Source organism: Canis lupus, chromosome 14, assembly GCF_003254725.2.
Source record: "Canis lupus dingo isolate Sandy chromosome 14, ASM325472v2, whole genome shotgun sequence".
Classification (NCBI taxonomy): domain Eukaryota; kingdom Metazoa; phylum Chordata; class Mammalia; order Carnivora; family Canidae; genus Canis; species Canis lupus.
The window spans coordinates 5544425-5557158 of record NC_064256.1 but is presented as its reverse complement, the minus strand read 5'-3'; the positions used below and the strand labels follow the sequence as shown (position 1 = coordinate 5557158).

The 12734-nt window shown below is 41.1% G+C and overlaps 1 protein-coding gene across 5 annotated transcripts in view; it reads left to right on the top strand.

Annotated features, from left to right (window-relative positions):
• Positions 1-12734, top strand: part of MKLN1 (muskelin 1) — a 326298-nt gene that overhangs the window by 131736 nt on the left and 181828 nt on the right. The window contains exon 1 of one of the 5 annotated variants that reach the window (XM_025471685.3): positions 912-992. The exons of the other annotated variants lie outside the window; for them this stretch is intronic. The gene's annotated coding sequence lies outside the window, so the exon portion shown is untranslated. Of the gene's footprint in view, positions 1-911; positions 993-12734 lie in introns of those variants that run through there. 5 annotated transcript variants of the gene reach the window in all.

Below are 12734 nucleotides of genomic sequence, written 5' to 3'. Positions count from 1 at the left end.
AGAGCACTTTAGCGCTTTGTTGGCAATACCTGTGCTGCTACATTTAGATCTTTGAGGAAAGGGTAGAGAAGTACTGCTCCCCAACATACTTTACAGATGCATTTTGAATCAAACCGGGGTATGTGATTAACTACTACCCAGTCCACAGGCTAGTAGTTAATCTGAGGTCCTACCTTTGCCGTCTAAGTTTATGATGGGGGTGGGGGTTACTTTTTAGAAGTTGTCTTACCTCTTACTAGGTGTATGGCTGAGTGTCAGTTGTTAGGGCTTGCATACATGCCATTGCTTGGGGCAGCGTGCATTTCAGCAAGGTGTGCCAGGCTAACTGGGTGGTGTCACTGTAAGGAGCATTTGTGGCTTTTTCAAAGCCCTGAGGAATCTGAGAAGCAAGTGAGGGAATGATGCATGAAAACAAAAGGCAGTGGAAAAAGTGACCCGTCAGTAGGCTCCAAAAGGCTAGAATGCTCTGTCCTTGTTATTACTGCTTCATGAAAATGCCACCAGCGTCCTGGCAAAGTCTGAAAGGTAGATGCTTCTTGAGAAAACAAAGACAAGTGATATATACTTTGAGGCTGGAATCTGGTTTCCCAGCTTCCCTACTTTCCAGTGGGAGCTACAGGGTGAAGACGGGAAATCCTCTGTCCCTTGGTGGGTTTAGACCGGTCTTTCCCTGTCTCTTGGCTGCTTTCCCTGAGTTGAAGCAGCCAGCTCTGGTCTCAGAGGCCTAGCAGGGCTGGCCTGGGAGGGAAGTTGGGCGGTGCCCCAGACTCAGCTGTTCCTCAATAAGTGATGTGAAGGTCACCACCCTAGGGGAAGGAAAAGGCTTTAGCTATATTTCCCATTCAAAGAAGTGTGTCCTTGTGTTGGGCAGTGAGACCAGGGTGTGCTCTCATTCCTTGCCTGCTTTCTTCTGAGCTAGTCATGTGCTGGTACCACACACTCACAGGATAGCCTGCCTCGGTTGTCAGAGATGAAGCAGAAGCTGAGGAAAGGTAAGAGAGTTCATTGAGTTCACGGGATGGCTATTTGACTAGTCATTATTGGACTTGTCAGAAATCTACCTCTGCTTTCCCTTTGGATAATCTCCTTTCTTTGACATACAAAGTACCTAGATGCAAAATAAGGAGGTACTCAGCATTCTCCTCCTTTCTTAAAAAGTAGCTATGGGGATAATGAATAAAAATAGGTCTTTGTGAATACAATAGGGCTGAGCTGAGGGTGTGGTTTGCTTGGCAATAGCTCAGGCAAAGTTATTTTTCTCTTGGTCCCTGAAAGCTCTTGACATTGCCTCTGCCTGATGAAGTCCTAAAAGACCAGCTTGAATGTGACTTTTTTTGGTGAAACTCCCATCAGTAGAGTTAATCATTCCCTTCTTTCTGGTTCCATAGCATTTTTTTTTCTTATAAAAAACATTCATCAAATTGTGTGACAATTACTCACTTGGGATCATGCCTTATTCTGTGTGTGTGTGTGTGTGTGTGTGTGTGTGTGTGTGTGTGTGTTTTCCCAGCATTTATGAACCATACTTTTTTTGGGGGGGGGGGGTGAACTATACTTTTAACATAATAGTCCTTTGATAAATATCTACTGGATGAACCAAAGTTTCTGAGAAAATACCAATACCAAGCTCTTCTATTTTCTTAATTATCCTTGGTCTTTTCCTCCTTAGGGTGAACTGCGTAAGTTTCAGCTCCACATAGAAGAAGGGAGGGCATGCTAAAACTAGATGCAATTTTTTTCTGAGGAATCACTCCAGCAGGAATAGGTATTTCAGATATATCATTCTGTTAACAGGTGCAGAAATTGTTTCTGGGAAACATTGCCATTATTATCTCTGAAAGGCAAGTCAGTGGAAATTTTTATTTTCCATTTACAGATGGACAAATGGAGGCTTTCTTTCTCATTTACCAATTACAGAATGTCCACTCTGTTCTAAAGTACTGTGCTAGGATTTTCATGGGATACAAAGATGTACACGACAAGGTTTTTGTTCTAAAGAATGTTATAATCTGGTTAGGATGAAAATCTATTTGCATGCAAAAGTAACAATGACTTGGGAACATTTAATTTAAATCATATGAGTGGTCTAAAAAGAAGTACCAAAGGGAATAGAGGAAGGGAGGCAAAATAATATCCAGCCAAGGTGATCAGGATATTATGGTGGTCAACACAATATTTGAGATGAATAGATTTTTGTGCTAGTCATTCTCCATTTAGCCCCCTCTATTTTTTTCTTTTTTAAAAGATTTTATTTATTTGACAGAGATGGAGCACTGAAGCACAAGCAAGGGAAGCAGCAGGAAAGGCAGAGAGAGGGGGAGAAGCAGGCTTCTGTCTGAGCAGAGGGCTGGATGCAGGGCTCAATCCCAGGATCCTGGGATCATGATCTGAGCTGAAGGCAGATGTTTAACTGACTGAACCACCCAGGCTCCCCAAGCCCCCTCTATTAGTTCCTGTGACTGCCATAACAAATTACCACAGACTGGGTGGCTTAAAACAAACGAATTTTAGTTTCTCACAGTTCTGGAAGCTAGAAGACAAAAATCAAGGTTTTGGCAAGGCTCCGTTCCCTCCCTAGGCTCCAGGGCAGAGTCTGTACCTCAATTCTTCCAGCTTCTGACAGCTCCAGGCTTTCCTTGGCTTGTGGCCACATTCACTCTGATTTCTGATCCTGTGGTCACATTGTTACCTCCTCTTCTTTCTCAAAACTCCCACTATTTCTCTTTTATTAGGTTATATGTGATTATATTTAGGGCTCACCCAAGTAATTCAGGATAAGCTCCTTCTCTCAGGACCCTAAATTTAAGAACTTTGTGCCATATACTATAACATTCTCAGGGTCTGGGGATCAGCACGTGAATGTATTTTTTGAAGGGGCCACTAGTCAGCCCATGACAGACCCCTAGCCTTCCCTGCCCTGCTGTGTGCCCCACGAGGCTGTTACTGTGATGATAATGATAATCTGGACTCTACTGTGCACTGGCTCAGTGTTGAGTCTGGCCAATGGGAAGCATCAGCAAGTATGGGGGGAAGAAAGGGGGGTGGAAGTATTTCTTCTCCTTTCCTCCTTTTTTAGTACCCTGGTCTGGCAACAGCAATAACCTCCTTCTGGCCTCCTACAACATTATTTGCTTCTCTTGTCTTCAGCCCTGAGTTTCCACTCTTGTAGTCCTTAGGTGTCTCAATATTTCTCTTAAGTGCCCCAAACCCTGCCTACATCCTTGCAAGTAGTGTCTTCATCAAATTATTTTCAAACCCCCAGCTGAATGTACCTTCAGTTTCCTGCCATGATCTTGCCGGATATAGATATGGAGAGGCAACAATTTAATTTCCAGAATAGACAGGCTCAGGTCACTTCAATCTAAGTTTAAGTAATGACCAGTGGGAACTGGAAGGTGATTCAGCACACAGTTTGGCCATAGCAGCTGGGCTATCTTATGGCCTCTTCCGCAGTAAATATCTGTTGCTCTGTGCTCTAATTATTTATGATTGGGGCTCTCTGCTTCTGCTGCCCTTCCTAAGTACTTTCTATTCTTTTCTCTATTCCACAGTTTATATTGCATCATGGTTTCTGAGGCCACGTGAGTTCTGTTTTCATCCTTTCTTCTGTGTGTCTTTTAGCTTCTGTGCATTGCTAACCGCTGACTCCCTCTCTGAATTTCCATTTTCAACTCCCCCAAAGGAACTAACTGGGTTGGCAGCTCAACCACTAACTACAGACTGTTGGGCAGAGCTTTCTTGGCAAGTCATCACATCCGCATTGGTTTACTGCCCTAGGTTAGGTGCCTGCTCACGGAACACATGGTTTTGTTTGGAATGACAAACAATAAGTTGATAAATAATTTGGTTTCCTGTCTATTAGAAACTCCAAGGGGGTTATAGATGTGGCAGGTATTCTGATGCTTTCAGGCAGTTATCAAAACCCAGAGGTATTTCTGTCGTCCAGTTTAGGATTAAGGCTAGTTTTGAGCTATTGGTTAAGAGTCTTTTTACCGCCAAGGAGCCTTTTAATTATTTTTATTTTCTTCCTGATAAACTGTACCTTTTTTGGGGATAATACATGACTTCTATCAGTTATAGTGATAATACTTAAATTTATTATCAGCTATGATTATCTTCTAGAATTGGCCTCAATCTCTCACACTCTTGGCCTCTTGGGTTTGAGCCAAGAAAATTTAGGAAGTGGTGGTTCCATTCAGAGAAATTGAGCCTGAAGTTCTTAGCCTATGTTTTATAGAAAATAGAACTCAAACCTAGAATTAACACTAATGTTTTATTTAGGAGATGCAATCCCAGGGCAGTAAGAGTGAGACAAAAAAAAGGGAAGGAAGACAGAGAAAGACAGGAAGCAATGCAAAATAATACTTGAACAATCTGAAGAGACAGTAGATATGTCTGCAAATCCATACAGAATACCTCCAGGTGCTATATGGTGAAAACACGCTCAGGTAAGTTCTTCTGAGGGAGAAAGGAAAAGGAATCCATCTCTGTGGTTCCCTCCCATGTCCTGTTTCCCACTGATCATGAGTCACCACACCAGGAGTAACTTTCCTCACACTTGTAGGTTATGTAATATGGTCCCATTGTTAAGTCTCTCAGGAAGCCACGTGCCCTCTAGTATGGCCTTTAATCCTGGTTGAGGAGTAGAAAGAGAAGCTGGAAATTCATGGTGTGAAGCTGGTGAGCCTGGTCACTCAGTGGCAGTCAAGGTGGTGACCAGGCTGAGAAAGTGGCAGATAAGTCCAGCCTTAGGTTGCAGGCCTACCTGGGCCCAAGGAAAGCAAGTCAGCTGCAGCAGTGGCAGAGACAGAGAAAGAAATGATGACAAGAGAATCTGATGAGGCACATAAGATGTGTATGATATACTCAACATTAGAAGGAAGGATATAGCTGAAACTTGCAGGTATGTCCAAAAGGCAGTTGGAAATTCGGAACTGGAACTACCTCCAGAAAGACCATATTTTTAGAGTTAACAGAAGGAATAACCACAGAGAATTATATTCCCAGACAGCATAGAATAAAAGAGTAAGAATGCAGGCTTTGGAGATCGGCAGAGCTATGCTTAAATTGCAGCTGTGTATGATCTTGGGCAATTTTAAAAAATTTTTTATTATTTAATTGAGAGAGAAAGAGAGAGCAAGAATGGGGTGGGGAAGGGCAGAAAGAGAGGGAGAAGCAGATTCCCCACTGAACAGGGAACCTGACACAGGCCTTGATCCCAGAACCCTGAGATCACACCTTGAACCAAAGTCAGACACTTCGTCGACTGAGCCACCCAGGCACCCTGATCTTGGACAATTTAACTTCATCTCTTAAAGCCTTAGTTTCTTCTTTATCCATAACATGGGGATGATGATACTATATAGTTCGTGATTCTAAAGCATTTGGCACAACACTAGGCATACAGCAAATGCTAAATAAACTGGCAATTATTATTATTAATATCATTCCTGGATGATTGTGACCTGCTCAGTGCTTTCTCTTCTCCAGACTGACTCTGCCAGTACTGGACCTAAGTGCTCCTGGAGAATGGTGGATGGCTCACACCTCAATCCTTTAATTACTCTCAAGGGCTGCTGCCTCTGGATCACTCTAACACTTGAAGTCAGGGAGCCCCAGTGAAAGTGGGTGGCCCCCTACAGGGTGCTGACATATTATGCCCCAAGAAAGCAGCACCACTAACCCATCATTTTTGGTATGGAGACAGGACATATCTTAAATAGCCTCATTTGCCTCTATACACTTTTCCCCCCTCAAAGTAGGAAAATAAAGTTTTTTGGTCAAAACTTTGCCTTTTTGCCCCCAAGAAAGCACAGCCAAACACATAAGTGTGCCAGGTTCTTACAGTAAAAAAAGTTCTTGTAAGACTTTAGGACAGAAGACACCCCTCTTTACACAAATGGCATTTGGTGGGATATCATCTCTGGATTACATGTATCAAATTTTCTTTTATCCCATACGTTGCAAATTTTGAATTTGCATAAACATATGAAATGCCAGATACTTTATATAAAGTATGTAAGTGGTTTGGAAATTTCTGGAATAACAACAGAAACAAATGCATATCACTCTTCTGTTCAAAAACCCTATCGCTCAGAACAAAAACCCAAAACTTTATCAAAGGCCTCTGATGACCTGTGGGATCTGTCCCCCGTTATCATTATCGGACCTCATCTCCTACTACCAGGAGGCAGTACGGCATCTTTTGCTGCCTCAAAGCCCCCAAAGCCTCTAGAGACAGACAACTGAGCTCCAGTGCCAGCTCTGTCACTTGACAGTTACATCATTTGGGGGTGGGTTTTTTAACCTTCTTGTGCTTCAGTTTTGTCATTTGGAAAAAGAGAACAACAGTATCCACTTCACTAAGTTGGTGGGAGGATTAGTTAATATTTTTAAGTGCTTAAAATACTGCTACTAGCAAGGACTAGCTAAGTGTGTGTTAGATAAATAAAACACTTCCCCTCATTCATGCACTCCAGCTAACCTGGCCTCCTTGCTGTGTGCACTCCTGCTCAAGAGCCTTTGTGTTTGCTGTTCTCCCAGACGGCCACCTGACCACTTTCCTCACCACCTTTAAGTCTTTGTTCAAAGTATCACCTTTTTTTTTCTTAAGATTTTTATTTATTTATTCATGAGACACACACACAGGCAGAGACATAGGCAAAGGGAGAAGGCACCCCTCAGGAAGCCAATGTGGGACTCGATCCCAGGACTCCAGGATCACAACCTGAGCCAAGGGCAGACTCTCAACCACTGAGCCACCCAGGTGTCCCTCAAAGTATCACCTTTTAAATGATGCCAAGTTTATTTCAAATTGCAGGCCCCTCTTATACACTCCTATTTTGTTTCTTTTTCTCATTAGTACTTACCTACTTCTAATACTGTATAAAGTTTGCAAATTTATTTGTTTTTCACCTATCTCCCCCAACTAAAAGGGAAACAAGGGCAGGAATGTTTAGGGTTTTTGTTTGTTTGTTTGTTTGTTTTGTTTTTAGAAACAGAGAGAGAGAGTGCGAGGTAGGGGCAGAGCGAGAGGGAGAAGGAGAGAGAGAAAATCTTAAGCAAGCTCCATGCCCAGAGCAGAGCCTGATGAGGGGTTTGATCTCATGACCCTGAGATCATGACCTGAGCTGAAATTAGAAGTCGGATGCTTAAGCTACTAACACCCAGCACCCCAGGAATATTGTTTTATTCTTTGATGTATCCCACGTGCCTAGAACATTGCATGGGACATAATAGGTGCTCAGTACTTATTTGTGGGATGAATGAATACACTGTTTTCAGATGAACAAATTGAGTCTATTTGGAAGATCGGTTTGTAAACGAACTTCCTAATATGCACGTAAAATGCAAAAGATCTCCCCAAAAGTTGTTCTCTTAAGTTGAGTGGATATGATTTCCTTCCCACATTACTGTTTAAGAAATGGATTAGGAAACTATTTTTCAGGGATTCCTGGGTGGCTCAGCGGTTTGGCGCCTGTCTTTGGCCCAGGGCCTGATCCTGGAGACCAGGGATCAAGTCCTGCACTGGGCTCCCTGTGTGGAGCCTGCTTCTCCCTCTGCCTGTGTCTCTGCCTCTCTCTGTGTTTCTCATGAATAAATGAATAAAATCTTAAAAAAAAAAAAAAAAAAAGGAAACTGTTTCTCCCCAAGGATATTTAAAGCTAAATTTTAGCTGAAACTTAGGTTGAGCTATCTCTAATTCCTAGGGACCATATTCTGAATTAATGAAATTGATTGACTCCTAATTAATTGCTCGTGGACTCTGTATTGTCATTTATCCAACATGACCTAGAAGTTATCAGGATATGGAAAGAGAAGACTAATAGACACCTACTCTAGGTCAGGTCAGCAGCTGGGCTCAGACCTCTGAGGCAAGTATCCTCATCACTACAATACAGATAAACAAACTTATACCTACTGAGACCCTAGATCACATACATGATAGGTGGTAAAGCCAGGATTCAAATCATCATTTACAAAATCCATACTCTTTCTAGTATCTCACATTAAACCTCTGATTGCTCTTTTGTAATATATAGTAACATCACTTAGGCACAGACTTATTATGACATTTAAAATAACATACGTAAAACAGTATACCCAATAAATAACAGTGTTTCTATTTTATTATTTTTTATGGCTGTACTTTAGGAATGATGATGAGACTTTTCCCATGGGGAATAATCACACAGCACCCCCAGGGAGAGAATATAAGCCCTGACTTACTGGGACAGCAGAAGTAGGTCCTATGGGACAGATTAGTGGGAGTAGTCACATTATATCTTAATAAGAAGAATTTTTTTAAAAATCTGAAGAAGAATTTTAAATTCAATAAAAGTTTAAATACTTATTGTACTTTTTTTCATTAAGAGTTGACTTTAGGGACTCTCGCTAGTCAAATTGGAGACAATCTGATCACCAAAATTTTGTTGGTATGGTTGTATAAAAATGATGGTTGTATTAAGAGAAAAAGTCACACACCACAGTGACCAAAAAGGAGGGAGGAGAGAAGAGATGGAGAGGAAATAGGAAAACAAAACCTCCTTCTTTACAGAAGAATGCCAGCTAGTAAGTATTGAAGAAATGATGAGGTTTAAGAGAGATACTGTCATGCAGTCCCCAATGTAATAAACTCATTCAATCAAAGACTATAAGTGGATGGATAAAACCTTTGGCTGAGGGGATGATGGGTGTTATGGGTTGAGTTGTGTTTCCCATGAAAGGTATATTGAAGTCCTACCCTCAGGATCCTAGAATGTGATCTTATTTGGAACTAGGGTCATTGCAAATGTAACTAGTTAAGATGAGATCATACTGGAATAGAATGGGACTCTAATCCAGTATGATTGGTGTCCTTGAAAGAAGATGGTCATGTGAAGACACAGAGACACAAGGAGAATGCCACGTGAATATGGAGGCTGAATTAAAGTGCTGCAGTTGCAAGCCAAGGCATGACTGGGGCTACCAGAAGCTAGAAGAGGCAAGAAGACTTCTCTCCTAAAGGTTCAGAGGGAGCCCTGCCGATGTATAAAAACATTGTTTTTATTGTTTTTAAAAACACTGTTTTTACACATCTAGCCTTCAGAACTATGAGACAATACATTTCTGTTGTTTTACCACCCAATTTCTGGGTACTCTGTTGTTATAACAGCCCTAGGAAACTAAAACAATGGCACACAGAATAGCAGTGCACCCTGCATCACCCTGCATAGAGGAAAGATACACCTTTCCAAAGGAGAGCTGTCAGTTACTACTTAATCAAGTATCACAACTTAACATCACTAATGGTGGGACAACCTGGCATTATATTCCTTCTGATATGAGGAAGTAAGAAGTACATGATACTTGTACTATCCACACCCCTTGCAATGTGACTTTGCAGCAATTCCTCTCAAGAGGTAGATTTTATTTCTACTTGAATATAGGCTGGCTTTGTTATCTTCGTGGGCCAATATAATGCAATTGAAGTGACAGAGTGCAGTTCTAAGCCTAGGCCTTGACAGATGTTACAGGCTTCCACTTTCTTTCAGACCCTACCTCTTCCATGAGAATAGGCCAAGACTAGCCTACTAAGTTGAGAGATGAATGGAGTGGAGTCCAATCATCCAAGTTGACTTGGGATCCTAAACCAGCCAACCTCCAGTCTGCCAAATGACTACAGATCCATGAATGAGTCCAGCCAAAATCAGCTGAGCCCAGCCCAGATCAGCAGAACTACCTAGTCAATAGGAGAATGTCGAGTGTGGGGGTGGGTTGGTATGCAGTAACAGCTAATCGTTACAATGATCCATGTAATATTCTTGCCAAATATGTTTAAATGGAAACTAATCATGAGGCAAAAATCAGAAAATCCTGGAGTGTGGAACATTCAATATTAAAGCTGGCCAGTGTCATGAAAAACACCAAAAACTGAGAACACTGTTCTAGACAGACTAGAACAAGGTTTTTCAATCTCAACACTAATTAACATTTTGCATCAGCTAATTCTTTGTTGTTGGGGGTTGTCTGTGTGTTGTAGGATACTTAGCAGGCATCCATGGTCTCTATCTATTAGATGCCAGTAGCATCTCCAGTCATGACAATGAAAAGCTGAATGTTCACCCTGGGACCCTGGACTAAGGACAGAATCAAATGCAATGTATAGACCTTGTTAAGATCTTGGATTAAGCAAAAAAGATGGCCATAAAAGACATTTAGGACAATTAGAGAAATTTAAATGTGGAATTAAAGATATTGAATCATTAATTTGCATAGGTCTGAAAGTGGCATTGCAGTTATGTAGGAGAATGCCTTTCTCCTTAGATGTATGCTAAATTATTTTGGTGAACCATCATAAAGTATTCAACTTACTTTCAAATGCTTCAATGCATAAAAATGCATATTTGTAGAAAGATACAGCAGAGATGACAAAATGTTAATAATTGGTGAATCTAGGTGAAGAATATAAGGGCATTCATTGTACCATTCTTTTGACCCTTGTGGGTTTGAAAATTTTCAAAATAAAAAGTTGGGAGTGAAAAAGGGTCAACCTCATCCCCATTTCCTGACTCCTTGACTAATTTAATGGGATACAAAGAGTAGGCTTGATCTAAATGAATCTGGGTGCTCATTCTGCATTGCTTGGGTAACGAGCTAGCTCAAACGAGGTATGGAGGGTTGGATGCTGAGGGAAGGGTCTTCTTCCAGCCTGAGAAACTGTCCACAAGCTCTGCTTCCTATGGGACCACTGGCTTCACTTGTGTAACATCCCAGGGGTCCAAAAGTCTAGATGCTGGGCAGCTGGAGTGTTTCCCAGACAACTCTGGTAAATAGCTGGTACTAAAATCCAGGCTGCCTGATGCCAAGACAGTCTGATTATTCCTTTCACTGATAAGGCTTACTCTCACACTTACTTGCTCTATAAAAAGGAGACCAAAAGAGAAGCAGAGTTCCCTTCCCTGGAACCATTTTGTGAGGCCAGCAGGTCAGCCAGGGACAATAAGAGGATCCGCCCTTCTCTTAATGACTTTTAACTTTATAAGTTTCCTCTTTCCACAGTAAAACATAATTTTTTAACCTGTACTAACAAGACATAGTGGAATTTATTTATTTATTTATTTATTTATTTATTTATTTATTTATTATTTATAAATTTTTATTTATTTATGATAGTCACACAGAGAGAGAGAGGCAAAGACACAGGCAGAGGGAGAAGCAGGCTCCATGCACCGGGAGCCCAATGTGGGATTCGATCCTGGGTCTCCAGGAGCGTGCCCTGGGCCAAAGGCAGGCGCCAAACCGCTGCGCCACCCAGGGATCCCGACATAGTGGAATTTAAATTAACCCTGGTGCATTAAAATGGCAACTGTGGGCAGCCCGAGTGGCTCAGTGGTTTAGCACCGCCTTTCAGCCCAGGGCCTGATCCTGGATACCTGGGATCGAGTCCCACGTCGGGCTGCATGGAGCCTGCTTCTTCCTCTGCCTGTCTCTGCCTCTCTCTCTCTCTCTCTCTCACTCTCACTTTCTGTGTCTCTCATGAATGAATAAATAAAATCTTAAAAAAAAATAAAGTGGCAACTGTAAAGAGACTCATCTGGCAAGAAGAGCTAATATTTAAAACAATGACAAAACTCAGAAACCAAAAAAGGAAAATGCTGATAAATGCTTTAGGTATAAAACTTTAAAACTTTCACATGGTAAAAACAAATATGACAATAAGAAAACCCTGTAAATAGAGCCAAGGGACAAATGGTGCAGAAGATAAATTATTTGCAACCCTAGAGAAAAACTCAAGAGAAAAAGTGCTTATTTCTTTATTACACAAAGAGATCTTACAGTTTTATGAGGGAAAATAATGAACAGAAACTTGGGCAAAGAATATGACCAATTATTTCATAAAGAAAAGAAGAATGGCAAGAACTACTTGGAAAAAACCACAACTTCACTAGTGCTTAGAAAGTGCAAATCACAACAATGTGATACTATTTTTCCTTATCAGATTGACAAACAGAAGCAAATTTGATAAAACTCAGATTTGGCAAGGATATAAGTGAACTTACACTGTTGATAGAAACGTGTACTGGGGGTACCTGGGTGGCTCAGTGGTTGAGTGTCTACCTTTGGCTTGGGTCGTGATCCCAGGGTCCTTCAATAGAGTCTTGTATCAGGCTCCCCGCAGGGAACCTGCTTCTCTCTCTGCCTATGTCTCTGCCTCTCTTTGTGTCTCTCGTGAATAAATAAATAAAATCTAAAAAAAAGAAAAGAAAAGAGAAGAGAAAAGAAAAGAAAAGAAAAGAAAAGAAAAGAAAAGAAAAGAAAAGAAAAAAGAAAGAAAAGAAAAGAAAAAAAAAGAAAAGAAAGGTGTACTGGAACAACTATTTTGGAGTTACTATATGGGAACATCTAACTCAATCCTAATATACATATATTTTGACCTAGCCATTTCACTTAAAGGAATTTATCCTAGAGTCACAGAAGTTCCCAGTGACACATATAAGGATATCTATGGAAACACTGTTTATAACAACAGTAAGTGGAAATGATTTAATCATTATTAAATAAATGAAGCGAAGTTGTGTGTTTAGGAAAAACCCAGTGTTCCTCCTGTGTATCTCTTTTGCTCTCATACTACCACCACACTCACAACACTCTAATACCAGGTATGTGGGCATTTTTCCCACACAAAGCAAATCTCTGTGACGCGAGTTGGGTGTTCTGCTATTTAATTCAATTCTGACACTATCTATATATTG